The sequence below is a fragment of the Artibeus jamaicensis genome, unplaced genomic scaffold (genome assembly GCF_021234435.1).
Source record: "Artibeus jamaicensis isolate MK-2021 breed Jamaican fruit bat unplaced genomic scaffold, CSHL_Jam_final scaffold_369, whole genome shotgun sequence".
NCBI lineage: Eukaryota > Metazoa > Chordata > Mammalia > Chiroptera > Phyllostomidae > Artibeus > Artibeus jamaicensis.
Window position 1 is genome coordinate 33583696 of NW_026522042.1, and position 18718 is coordinate 33602413.

Below are 18718 nucleotides of genomic sequence, written 5' to 3' on the forward strand. Positions count from 1 at the left end.
TGGGAATCATGTGGCTTCCCCTGGGGAATTCAACACCTCCCCCAAGATGGAAAGCCCACCAGAAGTCAGCACTCGAACATGGGACAATGAACAGTCACCAGAACTGGAGGGAGCTGAAGCTGGCAGAGCACAGACAGTCTCTGTGATCACAAGACTCTCACATCCGAAGTGGGCAGGGGTACCTGCAGAAGACACAGAAAGCTGGAGTTTGGGCCCAGGGCATTCCTCCTTTCAGGCCCCAAGATCACTGAGCTCACACTCCAGAGTTCATAGGAGAAAACATGGTTTCTACCTTCCACACATGAAACTGATTGAAAGATACTGTGGCTTTTCCAGTCCCTGTTCTCTCAGCTGCTGGCTAGATGTAGCTACTTATCTATACAAGCTTTCTGTACGGCGGGTCATTTAAATCATTTGCTTAAAGGCTGTATTTCATTCACATTCAAATTCAGTTATTTGAAATAAATTTACTTTTAAATAAATCATACGATGTATGCATTACAAATCACAGTCATTATGCTTAGGGAAAATGACAGGCACCAACTTACGAATAAATCAGGCATTTTCCCAGCAAGTGATCAAATGATAAATTGGCACTGATGCTTGACTCACCTCTTATCCAGAATTCCATCTGCAGCAGTCAACACACCTTCACAAGGTCCGACCCTGCTCCAGCCACTCCGTCGTGCCTGGGCGGAGCTGGCTCTCTGGGGTGCAAGTCAGAGCACTGAACCCCACATTTCTTTAATTCTCTGCCCAGTTCATCTGCTTGTTCCGAGGAACAAAGAAAGAGAGATGGAGAGATTTCCACACTATTTCGGGCCCACAACCTGTGCAATTTTGTGTTTTCCTCCTCACCTTTCCTGGAACCCGTTTAAGTGCCTCAGGCCACAACAGTACCAGGACGGATTTACCTGACACGGAAAACAGTCAAGAAGCAAACAAATGGTATTTACCAGCTTAAATAATTAAGAAGATTGATTAACAAAAGTGTTCTTTCTAAAAAAAAATTTGAAAGAATATTTCTAGTATCTGCTTCACTGCTTTTAAACAGCATAAGGAAACCTCAAGAAAAATTAACTGTGGAATATGATGAACAACAGAGGGACTCAGAGAGACAGAGACAGACACGGAGACAAAAAGACAGAGAGACAGAGACAGAGAGACACAGAGACAGAGACAGAGAGACAGAGACAGAGAGACACAGAGACAGAGACAGAGAGACACAGAGACAGAGACAGAGAGACAGAGACAGAGAGAAACAGAGACAGAGAGACAGAGACAGAGAGACACAGAGACAGAGACAGAGACAAAGACAGAGAGAAACAGAGACAGAGACAGAGAGACAGAGACAGAGAAACAGAGACAGAGACAAAGACAGAGAGAAACAGAGACAGAGAGACAGAGACAGAGACAAGACAGAGACAGAGAGAAACAGAGACAGAGAGAAACAGAGACAGAGACAGAGAGACAGAGACAGGAAAAGGCAGAGGAGACCAAGAGACACACAGAGAGAGGGAAGAGGGGAGCTCAGTTCCCTCGATCACTGGTTCCCAGGTCAGTCCACAGACCAGTGGCGGCAGCACCTGGATTCCTGCTGGAAATGCAAATGCTCACCTCCCTTCTTCCCTGACCCGATGAACCTAGCATTCCGAGAGGAAGCTGGGTAGAAGAGCCTCTGGGAGACTCTGATGCACTTTCCAGTGTGGGAACAGCTGCCCTGAGTCTGGGCTGGCCTGCCCTGCTTGCGGCTGTGCCCCTGGTCATCTGTCCCTGTCTCCTGGCCAGGCCCCATGGGGTTCAGAGGTGGGTGGCCCAGCCCAGGCATGGTTGAAAGGAGAATAGCTATCGCAGCTGGCCTCCCAGAGGTGCTGCAAAGCTGCAAGGCCAGTAGTGCCAGGCCGCTCCTCTTGGACTGGCTGTAAGGCCTAGGAGGGGAGAGGGCCACACCCCGGGGAGGAGAGGCTCTGCGCTGCCCTCCGAAAAGCCGGCGAGGGAGCTCCCAGAAGGCCCTCCCTCAAAGACTGTCCTTCCAACACCTGTCTTGGAATGCCCTAGGATGCATTTAAAATGCACGTTCCTATGCAGCACGCCAGATGTTCCATGCTGTGCCCTTCTTTGCTGGATTTCTGTGACTAAGTCAAAGAAAGTGCCACTGGGCCAGCGGTGGCTACCCAGGAGGGCAAGAGAAGGCTGGGGACAAACAGAATCTTCCCAAACACCAGTCCTTTCAGAATTAATTTAGAAATGTAAAACATTATCATTTATAAGTTAATCACAAATATACAAAATATCACTAACAATAATAAAATGATCATCATAAACGTATTCTTAAACAAGTAGAATAATTAAGAACTATAAGCACATTAAGAAGTGCTTTAGACAATCTGATCCACTGATGCTGAAATGAACCGTGAGAAGCAGGACATTTGGGAAGCATGAGGACTGGGGCCTTTGGGACACCGAGCTGCTGTGAAGTCACAACAATTCAACCAGCAAGTTGGCAGCACCCAGGCACCACTCCCGGCTCTGTCCCCACACAAGCAGAGAACCTGGCAGGTCCTGTACCCTGCACCGCACATCACCCATCAGATCTTTTCCAAGATCATTTAAAGCTTTAAATGCAGCCCAATAAGGGTACAAAATACTAGGAAAAATATCTGTGAAGATCTAAATGAACTTAGAATTGAGGGAGATATTTCAAAACACATCAACGACTGCAGAAATTGTCCAAATGTCAGTTTCATGGGTTTGACTAAATAAAAATGAAATTCTACAGCTTATGGGAAAGCCCAGTAAATAAAGATAAAAGAGACGAAACCGGGCAGCGCACTTCCTTCGCCAACGGCAGGGAAGGGCAGCCCCACCACCTGCCTCTCAACCACAACACGAGACCCGCAGTGGAAAAACAGGCCCATGTTTCATAAACATCGGTTCATTAGGAAAAGGAAGAAGACACTTACGAGCATTGGTACTGGAAAAATTGCACCTCCCCATCGTACATGTCTCCACAGCGGGGCACTAACTGCATCACCTTAGGAGAGAGGTCGGAGAGAACTAATGCATACGCTGACACCATTGCCCATTTTGCAGCCATGGGAATGACGTCACAGATACTTACAGGAGAGTCGTTCAACGCATCTTTTTCCTAATGGATAAAGTTTACAAATCAATCTAAAAAAAGTGCTGCATTTTTGCCACAGTCAACTGAAAAAAATAAAGAACCTAATTATTCAGTGATTACATCTAGGTGGTTAAGTACACAACATTATTATTTCCATCTGATTTCTACTTGACAACGTGTTGACATTTTTAGTTAGCTTATCACATGTACCCTAAGAAAAAGAAAGATGATAATAAATGAGTTCTAAAAGTTCTATTTATATCCTCTGGCGCACGATGGCATTCTAGAAAACATGCGTCAGACCCCACCAAGACCTGAGAAAAATCCCGGATTCGCCCAGAAACTCAACCTTTCCCCACATGCCTGCTCCATCCGGATTCTCATATAAAACATTGCAGAAATTCATAGCCCTGCTCTTTTTCCACGTGGAGGTAGAAGATGGAAACACCATGGCACACCGAGAAGTTAATGCTGATGTGTAAGTATAAAGGATCACTGTTAGCACTGTGCAGTTCACAGAACTCAGAGAGAGTATGCCAAGACAGACTTGGTGGTTAAGTATCTGTTCACCCTTATTATCCAGATTCTTAGTCTGCAGAAATGACTCTCAATGAACTTTCACGGTCCTGCTCTTAGGTGACCTTTAGACAAGTCCCGGTGGAAAAGAGCCCTCGTCTGGGTAAGCAGTCTAAATCTCCCTCCTGTCACAATGTGGCTGCGCTATAAATAACCCAGACTTCTGCGTCTGTGCGATTCTATAATTTCTCTGTCTTCTCCCCCAGGGCTGAGTGCTCCTTCTACAAATAGCAGCTGAGAGCCATGTGAAGCTGGTTTACAAAGTCCCCAGACCATGCCGAGACTCCGGACCGCAGATAAGATGGACAGCCGGTGCACAGTCCCTCTCTGGCGCGGCCTCCGATTCGAGGGCTCCGGGGCTCCAGAGAAACGCAGCACAATTGCCAACAGGCTTCACTGAAATGAAAACATCATTTTTCCTTCCGTCCATCTCGGGGAAGTCTGAAACTGCCTCTGATAATTAATCCGCCGAGAGAAATCAATACCACCACTGGGCGAAGACGAAACAACCCATAGCCGAACAAACTCCTCGGTGACGCTTCGGCAGTTTCACAAGCACACGGCGTCCGCTGCAGACACGGAGTCTAAATAAATGTTGCTTTCTCTCCCCAAATAATCCCACCCGAAAAGCCAATTACCCCGAACCATTTTATGTTGTGCTCCACTTTGTTATACAGACAGTCTTTGTTCTCCAAATGTGGGCCAGTTGGCTTTCTTTTTCCCATTGGGTCCAGAAATGAGTCTACAATCTGATAGTTGCAAATAGACGGAAAGAAATAGGTTCAAATGTGAATGATTTATGAGGATGAAAGAAAATTCAGGTTTGTCCTGCGGGCCATTCATAAATCCAGTGTGGTTTTTGGTTTTTCTGTTTTGTTTTCTTTTTCTGGTTTGGGGTTTCGCTTTAGATTTTGCTTTTTTAAATATTACTTACCTTTCAAAGGCCAAGTGGAGCCAGCAGCATACACTGATCAGGCTACTGCTCCACACAAAGTGTTGCAGCATCGGGCGGACAGAGGATGAAGTTCAGATCGTTTGTTCAGAAGGTCCAACGGAGTGGGCAGTGGTTTGCAGGACCATGATTCACAGAGGGCTGACGTTTGAACTGAATGGTGGATTCAAGATGACACATCATTAAGCTTCAGTGAGAGAAGTATCATGACAGCAAGTGGTCACTGCTGACCAGGCTCTTGGATCAGCTTCCGCCCAATTCGGCTCCGGCAATCTGGGCCACCACCTGATTTGCTGTAAGCAAAGGGAAGGAGGGAAGGAGCCTGTGTTTGGCAGGTCACATGGTTTTCTTACTCACTCCTCAAAGCAACCCTTAAGGCAGGTCTATATCAGCTCATGGGTGCAATCAAGATACTATTCTGCCTCTTGATGGCTGTGCAATCCTAGGCAAACTGTTTGCCCTCTCTGTGCCTCAGTTCCCTCTTCTATAAGACTAATACCTCTCTCTGGGGGTTGCCATGAGGATTAATGAAGTATTGTACGAAATAGGGCTTAGAATAGGCTTGCAGTATGACAAGAGACAGAGATATGTTAGTTATGGCCATTGTTAACCCAGAAAGACCAAATCACCTCCTCAAATCTACCATGAGGACGTGTCAGAAAAGAACTCAACTATGCCATTCAGAGTCAAAACTCCATACTCTTTCCATTGTTTCTAGAAGTGAAGATAAGATGAAAGAAAGCCCTTGCTTAAGCTTGTCTTAAAAATGGCTTGTATGGCATGTGATGCTACGAATTCTCTCAAAAACAAGGGTCTCTCTGGAGAGCAGAGCCAAATGCAGCCGGCACGTGTTCTCACCTTCCAGCCCTTCGTTTCCTCCTACCGAAACGTCGTGAGATTTACTGACTATCTGATCAAGTTTCCCATTATCGAACTAATATGTTTTCAATTTAAAATGGGGGGAGGGGTAAAACAAGTCCAAAGGAAACACATTCAAAACCCTAACTGAGAAGAAAGAGGAACTATCCCACCACTGGAGAAAGCAGAGTTGATGTCCCTTTTCAGTCCTTCCTGCATGACTCCAGGCAACCTGTCTGAAATTGTTGCGTTAACGGCATTAAGTAAGACAAGCATAGGTAGTTTCAGCCACAAATTAAACATTGTTCTAAATTGACAGTCTATGTACACTATTTACTTTGAAAAAAAACCAACAGCAGAAAACAAAAGTTCACCTCTGCTGGGAAAAAAGAACATCCTCTCATGCAGGGACTGAGCTTCCTGCTCAACCATTTCTATTTTCATCCTCGGTACCATAAAAATATTTGCACTAGTAACATTTTTCCTGAGGTCTCCACCAGTCTGACGCATCATGTAGAATTCTAGGATGAAGTTTTTAACCGACCCTTCAAACATCTCCCTTCACATAGTGATTTCAGACTTTGGCATTTCCATTTTGCAAAAGGCAACAGCCATAGTAATGCTTAAAAGGAGGTGGTGTTAATTATCCATAGATATCCAGAGCTACAGGATAATTCATTGGTTGCACCTTCGTTCCTTGCAAAAGGCATTTGAGGAAGATATTACACATCTCAGAGCAAAGGGCTCAGTTCATTATAACTGACGTGCAGAGAGTCTGCCTCTGAGATTTCTCTCCACTCCTTCCTCCTTCCGACACACTGAAGTTTTCCCTGGAGTTCAGAACAGATTGAAATGATTTTGGAATCTCCCTCTGGGGAGACGTGAAAGCTCTTTTCTTAGCAGAAGTTGGTTTTCCACTATTGATCTGCACGCTGCTCACCTGCAGCTGCAGTGCCCCGGTACCAACATTTAATTTATGAGTCACTTGGCAGCAAGGCTGACTCCAATTACAATCATTATCTTGACAAATCCTGAAAGCACCAGGCAGAGCATGTCCCCGGCACTGCTGCTCTTTCCCCACACCTTCCCTGTCCCCAGAGTGAGGGAGTCCGGATGGAGCAGCTTGGCCCTGAGGCGGGTTATGTCCAGGCCTCCCTGCCATGGTCCCATGGACCTCAGTGGCACCAAATTTGCAGCCTCACCTCCAGCTCTGAAGAAAGGAAGCCAGCAGAACAACAAGGGGCAGACGAGGGATCAGGTGGAAGAAGCTCAGCAGATGCTCCTTGATAGCACACCAGGGTCCTCAGGGGGCCAGGGCGGTCACAAAGCAAGAACAAAGTTCAGCAAACTGCCCAGAACCATGGCCCCAGCAATTACTCCACTGTGGCATGACAGAGGCCCCTGACAAGGAGCAGACCTGGCCACCGTCTGGGGCCCCATCCGCAGCAGCCCCTGACTGACCAAGAGAGGTACATCCCTCCCACACGTGTCCTTCCTTTTTGCCCACTGTGGACAATGGCCAGGAGCCTTGGCCAGAGAACTCATGTCCAAACTGGGTGGACTCCAACTTGATGGATGTGTGCTACCCAGGAGCTGCCTCAGTTCCCTACATGCAAAAGCTGTTATTCTTCTGCTACAAGTGGCGGTCGTGTCTGAGCGCTCTGATTTGCGAGGCTTTGGCCCGCCTTGTCCACTTAAAAGATCATTCATCACCACCCCAGTTTATAAATCAAGGCGGCCGGCTCACTGCACACCACGATGAGGTCGAAGCGCCCAGAAGTACTTAGCCAATTCCCAGCCCCGGCCCGGGGGTGCCTCTCTCTCCGCCTCCAGCAGCCAGCCCATCCATCATCCCGCACCCACCGAGGCAGAATGACGCTGACAAAGAATGCCTGGGAGCCAAACAATGTGATCCGTTAAGACTCGGGGATGGGGAGCTTTTTAAAATTTCCAACCAGTCCCTTAGCCTTTTGTGTTAACAAAACCTATTCATTTCAGGATTTGGCAGTTCAAATTATTTCAGACAAGACCTCGAGACAAATGGTGATTTGATAGAGTCACATAAGCGCAAGTGGCAGCAAGGGGGGGAAATGGATGCTGCTGACAGGCGACGCCGAGAAGGTGAATCTGGGTGGGGGCCTGGAACGCCACCACCGCCACCGGTGCTCTCCAGAAACAGACACCTTCTAGAAACCCTGGACAACAGCTCCCCAGGCTGTTTGAGGTCTGAGAAAGTCGGGCAATGGGGTTTTTTTTTTAGTTATCTATGACCAGTCAAAATCAAGATAGCAATTATTTTCTTCCTATTTTGTATCACCTGCTATGCTGCTCTTCATATCTTTCCGGCAGGATTTTTTTGTGTGTGTTTCCTGCAAAGAGAAACATAAATTGTCCATTGTCCCAAAGAAAGAGGGAACAACAAGTCTAAGTGGAAGAGACAGTTCCCATCACCCCTCACACTCACTGAGGGTGATTTGCAAAGGCTGGAAAATTGTGTTTGAAGCAATGTAATGACGTGTGATAATTTCCTGTCGGCATGTCAATGAGAAGCATGTCCACTGTGATGATTTCCATGGGCTGCCATTGGAGGGGCAAGCTGGCCATGAGGGAGGAGAGGGAGAAGGGACGGGAAGGTCCTTGGTCTGATCTCTGGATTCAGAAACTAATGAAGGCATAATTGTGATGAGCAGGTGGAGGGCCCATCCGGAGAGTTGCTCTGGTTTGCTTCCCCATCAGTCTGGCATAAAGGCCTCCTACCTCGCATCCAACCTCAGAATCGTGGATCACAGGGACACAAAACAGCTCTGCAACTAGAGGGTGGGTGAGCAGGGATGTGGGCCTGTCATGTGGAAACCACCAACACTAAATGTGTTAAACCCCAGGTTGCCTCCATGAAGAAAACACCACATCTAGAGAAAAGAAAGTGTTTGTACCTGACTGCCCACTCTTGTGTCAGAGTGCACTGTCGTGGAAATTCGTGAACATCACAGTTGGTTCATAGATCGGCCCAGGATAAATGAAGCACTTTCTCACACATGCATGGCATTTCCCTATTTCTCCTCTCTTGCGCTGAAAGGAAATACGGTGATGTTTTCTTACTTATTAATTTGGTATCTCATCTTCCTGGAAAAAGGGGCACAAAAATGGTACTGATGTACCCTGCCCCCAAAATATGCACAAGCTAGTGACTCCAGACAAATACAATGTAACAGGATATTTTATCCAAAAAGACAAGCATGGTCCTGCAGCCATCAGAGCTGGGTTCACACTCCCTGCGCCACTTGAGGGACCAGGACTGGGTCTGCATTGCTCACCAAAATTATGTCAAAATAAATCAGTGGCTTCCCTGAGTTTCCCAGGCTGGTCTCCTTTTTCACTCCCATCATCATTTGTCCTGCCTTCCTGGACATAACTTGTCCCTGTAAAATGAGCCGTCTTGCTTGGGAAGTCTGTTCCACATCTTCACTGATTGTAAAAACAGCTCTTTCCCCAGCAAGCCTGTTGTAGAGCTGTTTTTGTCTGTCGTTCTGGAAAGCAGACTCTAGAATTGCTTGCTGTCATCTGTGTGCAGAGCCCAGGGGCACTATCCTGTCCAGACTCACTCTGTTGGCCCCACGGTGAATTGTGCTGAGCTTCCTATTGTACAAGTGTGTGTAATAGTAGCCTTTTAGTGAATGCCGAGTCATGAAATCACAAAGTTAAGTTTCTTCCTTTCCCCTGGACTGAGGGGTGGGCTGTCCATACCACTTTCAAACTGGCCCACCCAGGCCCTTCCCTGCACTCAGACCTGCCCATGGCAGAAGTGGTAAAGCCAGAGTTCTTTGCCCTCCCATTTCACAAACAATCGTCCTCACTGGTGCTTAATCTGCACTAACCCCTGACCTGCTTCCTCTTTTCCCCAACCTGCTCAGGGTAGGGACAGGGATGAACAAAGTTTGCTCATGTGAGAATATCAATGACTTTAAAACATTAAAGTGTTGCCTATGTCACTCTCATGTGTTACTATCAAATATTCAGAGTTCCCATTGGCTAACGTAAAGAAATAAATATCTAATTATGAAGTTCTAAGCATCCATAACTGTGTTTGTTTTTTCATTGCTACATAACAAATTTCCACAAATGCTTAAGATGACAGGTGTTTCTGATCTCCTGGCTCAGTAGGCAAAGACCATGGCAGGCTCAGCTGGGCCCCCTGGCATAGCACCACCAGACTACAATCCAGATGGACCAAGTTCTCACTTGGAGGCTGGATTGGGGAAGACTCTGCTTCCCATCTCATTCTGGATGTTGGCAGAATTGGTGTCCCAGTGGCTGTCTGACTGAGGGTCTGACTTTTTGGCCTCAGCTGGGGGCCCCCCTCAGATACTCAGGACCACCCAGTTCCTTGTTGTATGCAGCCACCCAACAGAGCCACTCACTCCAGCAAGCCCGCAAAAGTGTCTCTGCAGGGTGCTGAGATGTAAGGTAACAGTCACAAGAGAATGTCCCACCCCTTTTACCACATTCAATTGGCTGGAAGCCAGTCCCAGCCCCTGACCTACACTCCAAGGTCAGGGACTACAAAAGGCTTAAAAGCAGGAGGCAAAGGTCAGGGGGTCACCTTTGGGTCGACCTGCCTACTGTGCAATGAGTTGTCTCCCCATAAATGCCTGCCCCCTCATATATTTAAGACAGACCTTCTACAGAGCTTGCTTGTAGGGTCTTTTTGTCTCCATGTCTGCCAGAGGGTGACCTTGTCCCCTGGACAGCAGACTGGACAATCTGGCCAGTCAACTCCTGACAGTGGTCTCCCAGCTCACACAAGTGTCGAGCCCGTGTGTACCACTACTACATGTCTGTGAGCTGAGCGGCAAACATCACCCAAAGAATGCTGTGCACCATCCTGCAGATAGGCTATAGAATTAGAAGAGTCTAGCAAAACCGAATGCAAAGAATGTTTACTGAGTATCCAGTGCGTGAAAACCATCAGAAGCCAGGGGAGGGGATGCAGCACCTGGTTTGGTGGTCAACGAATATTTTCTCCATGAAAATCCAGGAGAAGAATGATATGGTGAGTTAGCCATCTGCTGTGAGTCCTTCAAAACAGGTGGTTCCCACTACAGGCAAACCTGGAGACATCGCTGGTTAGAGTCCAGACCACAGTAAATAGGGTCTCCGCTGTAAAGTGGGTGGTTAGTGAATCTTTCTGATGGTGGAAGGTCTTGCCTTCAGTTTTCAAAAACACACCTGTGAAGGGCAGTAACACAAAGCACAATAAAGTGAGGAACGTCTGCATAGAGATCTGCACAGAGCACTCTGCTCATAAGACGCTGCCAACAGTTGAGCAGGGGGAGAGCTATTACCTTCAATCTCATCAGAAACTCTGGGGATGGAGCCTAAAAATCGGCCTGAGCAAGTTCTCAAGTCTGAGAACCAATGGCCCAGATCCAGGTGACAGCCTTGTTACAAACACATGTGCACAAACATGAATGTGCATTCACAGTACACGTGTGTGCACACTCAAACACACATGAAAATGCAGCCCTGTCACCAGATGCTGTCCCCATTCCATGTGGACCACACTGAAGACACTGTCTACAAAAGTATCTCTTACATTTTTGTGTTTAGTGGCATTTAAGGGTTTTATGGTGTTATATTATCATTTGGTATACTTTTGTGAAAAAATTACAGACCAAAGAGAAGCAATTATGCACAGAGTATAAATTACAAAATTATAAAATAACTTTTATAGACACATTTAATTATAAGGACAGAGAGTGAGTTGCAGCATCTTTATTTGCACACTGGAAGTAGAAAGAAACATCTGTGCTCCTTTTAATCTTTACGACCTTCATGGAGCCCATTAACTTAATTAATCAGGAAAAACCCCTTTACCTGTGATGATTCAGGAACAGAGTCAGGACGAAGTGGCCTGTTCCATACACAGAGGTAACATCCAACCTTGCCATTCAAGCCTCTTTCTTATTCTTTCCCAGGGTCCATGAATTTCTGTTGGAGTCTCCAGCCTCAGAGGTCTTGTCTCAGGCCTGGCCTTATTCTCAGATCTGTGGTGGATCAGTGGGACCTCAGCACAAGGAGGTTCTTCTGCAATGTCATGTGCTTCACAAGTAACCAATATTTGAAATTCTTGTACTGCCTCCTGTGGGGTTTATGGCAGAAGGTGGGAGCATAACACTCATCTCAAACATGTGTGAGCAGAAACCAATCCCACTTGCAAAGAAGTGTCTAGAACTTTGTAAAACCAGCCATTAAAGATGGCACCAAAATCGAACCAGAAAAGAGACAAAGATAAGAAAACTATGGCTATGGCTATGCAAGTTCATGCTCTCAGTCACCAAATACTGAGTCATCTTCTGAGACTCAGGCCCAGGGCCTACAGGTTCTGATAACCGGGCGATCAGGAGAGCAGGTATGAGGAACTGTCCCTCTGAGAATGAGTCAGGGGATCTGGGGCACAAACATGGCAGGCAGCGGAAGCAGCAGGCAGGTCTGCAGCTGGAAGGCAAGATGAAGGTGGCTGCAGTGCAGGATGAGGCCAGGGCTGCAGGCAGGGCTGACGCAGGGCAGCTTGCAGGTCAAAGTGCGAGCTGAGAAGTATTCCCAGTGCAATGGGAATCTTCTGGATGGTTTTAACTGGAGAGCAATGTGGTCTGAGTGGTTAATTAATAATGTGTTTGGCTGCTTGTGACGGTGGAAGTGGGAGCTGTCACAGTGGTCACAGCTAAAGCCCATGTGGCTGGACCTCAGGGGAATGCAATTAGATGGAGAGAGACGGGTGTGCAATGGGTTTTGGAGGTGGAGTCAGTGGGACTTGCCAATGGATGAAAGTATGACATGAGGAATGGGAACCATCATAAAAGAAGGAGCTTCTAAAGATGACTTAACTTACTGTCTAACTGTCCCGCTGTGCAGAGCAGGCTGGGTGGAAAATCAGGGCTCACCATACAAGAAAAAAAAAAAACACAAAAATCCCTGTAGGTTTGAGGCCGGATAGTAAGAAGCTAGGAAAATTCCTGGGCAAGTAACATGAGGAAACTGGGACAAAAAAAATCAAACACAGCCAAACACTTTGAGCAACTTAAAATTGTTGCTCAGTTAAAATGGTCTGTCCCTTTAAAAACTGGACAGACCCAAGATAAAAGTAAAATGGTTTAAGCAGACCAAAGAATATTCCCAAACCCCATATGCATTCATTCTGATGCATCAGCATACTAAAACTGCAACTAAAAAACTAGTGAATATTCTGCCAAAACACTTCCCTAAGATTCTCACCCGCATAAGAAGATAATAAGCCTTCAAACAAAGGCACCTTGTGGGCTCACCCTAGAGCACGCCCATGCCCCTTCTCAGACACAGGCTTTTTATTTCCTCCTGAACTCTAAGGGTCCCACAGAGACTCGTGGCCAGGAGAGCAGTGGGCAGAGGCAGCTCGACCTGGGCTTATCCCCTGATCCTGGCTCCCGGGGTCCCTTTCTCCTGACTTCCCAGTGAGCTAGCTGATGCCGCCCTGCCTTGGCTCACTCCTTTCCTATAATGTTTCTGGGGAGCCAAAGCAACCCCACCGGGCCTTTCTCTTGCTGCTTCTTCTACCCCAAGGCTTTCCTCCACTTCACTGTTCCCAGCCTTAATCAATATATTCTCAAACTCACCTGAACTCACATTGTGAAATCTTTCCTACTCAAAGTCAAGAACCCACACACTACAGGCCGACCTGAGGAAGACCCACTCCTGGCCAGTGCCTGAGACGTAAGAGGTTTACAGACAAGGTTGTGAGTACCTCAGGGCCAACCTAAAACATCTGGTCACGTGACCAAACGCTGGGGAATATTTCGGAATATCCCAACCAGGACTGGGAACAAGATATTCTTGTCCATGTGATGAAGAGTGTGGAGAGAAGAGCCCTGAGCAGCGGTGAGGCCTGTGCGTGGGATTCAAAGTCACCCTGATGGGATCAACCCAATCTGTTCAATGTGTCTTTCCTCCAAATGATGGAAACTGGTCACTTCTAAATACTTGACACAGAGCTGGCTGCAGCATGAATGTGTGATTGGTTATTTCCCTATGTCTACTATGGACTCGCGTATCTGAACATTTACCTGCTGTTTCCTCATCATTCATTTTCAATAACATATGAAGGTAGCTCTGTGAAGAAAAACAGGACCCCTGCCAACCTTGCCCGTTCCTCCGGGTGCACTTCTGGTGTCACCTGCCTCGCACCTCACTCAAAATCTCCCTTCAGATCAGATGAATGCATGAAGCCCGGAGACGTCAGCAGTCTCCTCCTGCACCTCTGGGCTCTCTCTTTCTGGCTCTGGTGCGAGGCGCCCAGCCCGCAACTCCTCCTGGAAAGCAGCAAGGAGCCTGGAAGCTGCAGCTGTCCCGAACCCCAGGGTTCCCTCCCCGGGGAGGCTCAGCACTTCCAGAGCTCTGTCCGTAAGCACTGGCCTCCAGTGTCCCTCAGCTGGACACGGTCCCTGCGTGGGAGATAAGGGCAGGGAGTCTCAGCCGGAGGGAACACTTGTCCTGGTCACACAGTGAGGACATGGCAGCATCCAAAACTGAAGAAGAGTACTACTGTGTCGATTGTGTTATTGTATGCCTGGAAAACAAATAATATTAAAATATAAAGACAAATTTAAAGTAATTTTTCTATTTAAAAACCAATGACCACCCTGACTGGTCTGGCTAAGTGGGTCAGGAAACATCCCGCAAACCGAAAGGCTGCAGGTTCGTTGTGGGCCAGGTCACTGGTTGGGAGCCTGCGAGAGACCACGGACTGATGTTTCTCTCACACGCTGATGTTTCTCTCCCGCTCTTTCTCCCTCCCTTCCCGTCCCTCTAAAATTAAATAAATAAAATCTTTAAAAAGACTTTAAGATTTTAAAATGACCAATTTTAAAACAATGACCAATCAGATATACAAAGGAAGAAATAATTCCATTACAAAAAATGTATAAAATATTTAAAGAACAAGAAAAATATAGGACATATAAAAATAAAATATTACATGAAGACATAAAAGAATATTTGAATAACTGACAAATCTTGTTCTTACCTAAAAACACAACTCTATAAAGATGACAAGTTTACCAAAAACAATCTATATTTCAATGAATGTCAAATATAAATAACCACAGAATTTTCAATATGCCGTGAGAGATACAGTTTTATAACCTGGCATGGTAACCCTAGAGATATTCCAGAAATAAAAACATTTTTAAGTAGAAAAGTTTTGAATAAGGACAAATTTGGAGGAGCTGCCTGATTTGACATTGAAATATGTTGCAAAGCACAAGCAGTAAAACTGTGAAACAGGAGAAAACGAGCATGTTGATCAGTGTGAAACATGTAAAATCTAGAAAAGAAACAAAATTCCGAATGATGAGCATGATAAAAGCAGCATTTCAAATCACCAGGTAAAAGATTAATATGTATAATTTCTAAATGATATTGAGACAACTTGTTAGCTAATTAGATAGAGCTAGAAATTCTATTTCATTCCTTACAACAGAAGAAACTCTTGTTGGATCATCAATTTAAACACAATAATTAAAAACTATTAGAACAAAATCCTAAGTAATTAAAAACTAATCTTTTATTAGAGGACCTTATAAATATAACAAATCAAGCAGTTTCATGAGAGGTGAAACTGTTGGCGTTTTATTTCATAATAATGATATTTCCCTAAAGCAAAACCTTCCATAAACAGTCAAAGGAAAGACTGAAAAGCATATTTGCAACAAACATTATAGAAAGGATCTCTTACAAATTAATAAAAAGACAAATGATTAACTTGAAAAAAATGGACAGCTCAGAGTAATAAGAAATTAAAATGGCTGATAAATAGGCAAAAGATGTAAACTAAGTCTGCAATAATTTCTTCAAATTGGCAGATTGTTTTAATGCTCCTTCCCCTCCCAGTCAATACAGATAATAGGAAACAGAGATTCGGATAACTCTATTGGTCACAGAGTGCTGTAGCGCACAGTTTTGGAAGGCAATTTCACAATATCCACCAAAAATTATAACATGTCATGTGGTGTAGTGATCACATTTACGAGAGCATATCCTTCCAGCATACCGAACAGGTATGGGGGTATAAGGATTGTTTGTAATGTAGGGAAGTGGAATCACCCCCAAATGGCCACTACTAGAGGCCAGGAATACCAGGAAGCCATCCTGGAAGGCTGTAGACAAACGTCTTGTCAAGCCAGCATTAAGTTGAGAAAAAAATTCACAATGGTATGTGTGTAATGTGGTGCCATTTTTGCATTAAAAAAGGGATGGATGAATGGATGATGAATGGACAGATGATATACAGTTCTCATGTACAAATATTTTTATGTATACATAGAAAATATTTGTATGTATACTCAGGAGACTGTAAACAGTAATCTGCCTGGAGTGAAAAGGCTCAAGAAATAGAATAAAGAGTATAAATTCATTTTTCAATGTTTGGCTTCTGAAATTTTAAGCCTCAGCACTCCTTTCACCTTTGGCCCCACATCTCAGCAAGCTAATAGGAAAGCCTGGTGCCCCCTCCCTGGGTACCACTGGGTGAACCCACGTAAGCCCCTGCCCACATTTGGGAACCCTCAGCTGCCCTCCCTCAGCTGCAGTACAAACCCAAGCTAGTCTCCTTGCTCTGCCCTCTCAAGCATCTTCAAACCAGCTGCTCTGCTCTCTGCAAAAGACCTCATTATGTAGAGACTGAACTTTTCATACCCTCTCTTCTGTGTGATGTAATCAGTGTTGACATCCAAACCAAATTTTGGATGGTGGTCTGTTCTGTTTCATTAGGGTGGCCGTGACAAGAGAGAAGGGGCATGTTTACATTTTTTGTTATATACTTCTTTATTTTGTTCTGTAATTTATTATGAATAAACATTGTCTTTATATTTAAAACACTGCTTTTTAATTCAAATACATGAGAGTAATAAAGTAGTTCTGAAAGAGAGAGTTCCGACTTCAGCCTCCTCTAAGCTTCATGTCTACAGAGCTTCCTTACCGAGTGCTGCTGTGTGGCTACAAGGCACAGATGACAGTGGTCACGCTGGCGTTCTCACCTGGACTCTTCTTCCAGGAGCTTCTGTCTGGAAAATCTGTACCTCGCTCGTATTCAGGCTGCAGAGTTTTACCAAGTACAGGATGAGTCTGATCAACTTTTTGGCTTCAGGCACTGCAGTCATGTAACAAGTGTGAGAAATGATTTCTAAATGCAGCAAAAATTATTAAAGCTCAATTATTCATGGTGGCACTGATGGTTTTCTCCACACTTCCCTCCATCTGTCAAATCTGGGCCCACTTTCAGATGAAATGCAGCACTGAGTCCACAGACAGCCCCTGAGGTGACAATTAATAATTAAAATCCAGTTGATGATGATTACATGATAACTTTATTGACCAAGCCCAAACCGAAGGCCTGACGCGTTCAGTGTCCATGCAGAGACAGGAAAGCCACAGCTGAGAACTCACAGGGTTTCCAGAAATGACCCACCATGTCCAGACTACACACACCCCTTTTTCATCACCTACTACTCCACGGAGGCCTTAAGTTGGGGTCTTCTTTTATTTAGATAAATAACACTTTTGGATCTGAGAATCACCATCACAGGTTCTCACATAGTTCCGGAGCCCCCCTGCTCCCTCCTGCTTCACACTCCAGTGGTCTGATTTGTACGAGGCATCGTCTGAATAGTTACCGAGGACAGGGCTGCTCAGGAGCAAAGGATATACAGGGACTGCCTGTGTGAGAACAGCTGAGAGAGCTTTCCATCCAGCCTGGGAATGAAGATTACCCAGAGAAGCCTGATGAAACACTCCGGTGTGTAGTACATTTTTTACTTGAAAAATATCCTTTAATTACCTCCAGATTTCATTACAAGGGCTGTTATGCTTCCTCTCCTAAGGGAGGTGGGGTATTTTTGAGCATTTTCTTAATTTCAGAGTACATGCTTTGGTTGTCACAGACTTACTGAGAAAAGTTATTAGCAGCAATACTTTAGAAGCTGATATTTTAAAATAATATTGCAGATAATGACCATTTCCTCATCCTTCTCCTCTGTACTTGTCTTTAACTTGTCTTTCAGACTGCATCCACCTGACCGAGAGTGCCCCGACCGTGAAGGGCCACCACTGGGCCCTTCGCTGTTGACCCACACAGCTCTGTCAACGCCTTTTGGGGGAAAGGATAGTATGAGAAGTGCGAGGGGGCTTCAGTGCTTCCACACGCATGGGAGAGCTTGGAGGGAAAAACAACGTGCCTGTGATTATAAGTGTCCAGTGCGAAGACCAGGTAAAGAGTCAGAAAGCTTCTGTGACCTAAATAAACATGTGTCCTTTGCAAATATAAGGTCAAATCTTCACAAACCAGTATAACTCTCATTCTGCTGATAGAAATATCACAACACACATTGAACTCACAAACTTGTGGGAGTTTCCTATTAAATTAAGGCCTTTGACTGGAATGGATGTGAATCGTGAAATGTGGAATGGGGACACTGGGCAGGATGCAATGAGGCTGTCAATCTCAACCCCCAAATTCTGCCCAAATCCCTTTAGCCCTAGAAGTAGCCCTTCTCCCCTGTTTGTGGTGTCAGTCCCTCCTTGCCCGAAGAACTTGTGATGACCTCTTCTGAGATACCTCTAAACGTGTGCTAATTTGTTACCCAGTAGCAGGTAGCTCACACAGCGGGCCTGGGGCTGGTGTTGGGCAGCTAGCCTTAGGAAGGAAAATATAAAAATGTATGTGATATAATTGTACACAGGGAAAATTCAATGAAATATATAGATGGGTAATAGAACTTATTAAAGATTTTAGCAAATTTTTCTGGACACAATGCAAATATTCAAAAATTAATACTTTCCTATTGATTAGCAGCAATAGGTTTTAAACAAAATAGAAACAAAATGGAAAAATACAGCATGAGCTAAAACTACAATGGGTCAGAATAAAAGAAACTAAACGTATAAAACACTGCCATGGAAAATATTACCCAGTACTTTTCAAAAACTGAAAAGGGCAATAGTAAATAGTGAGATACTTCTCACCCACAACATGGAAGACTCAACAGGACTGAGAGGCCAAGTTTTCCCTGAATCTGGCTTTCACTGAAATGCAACTGAAAACAAAACAAAAACCCACAGGCCCCTAATTAAAAAAATTTTTTAAAGCATTCTAAAACTCAAATATAAAAGGAAAGATGCAA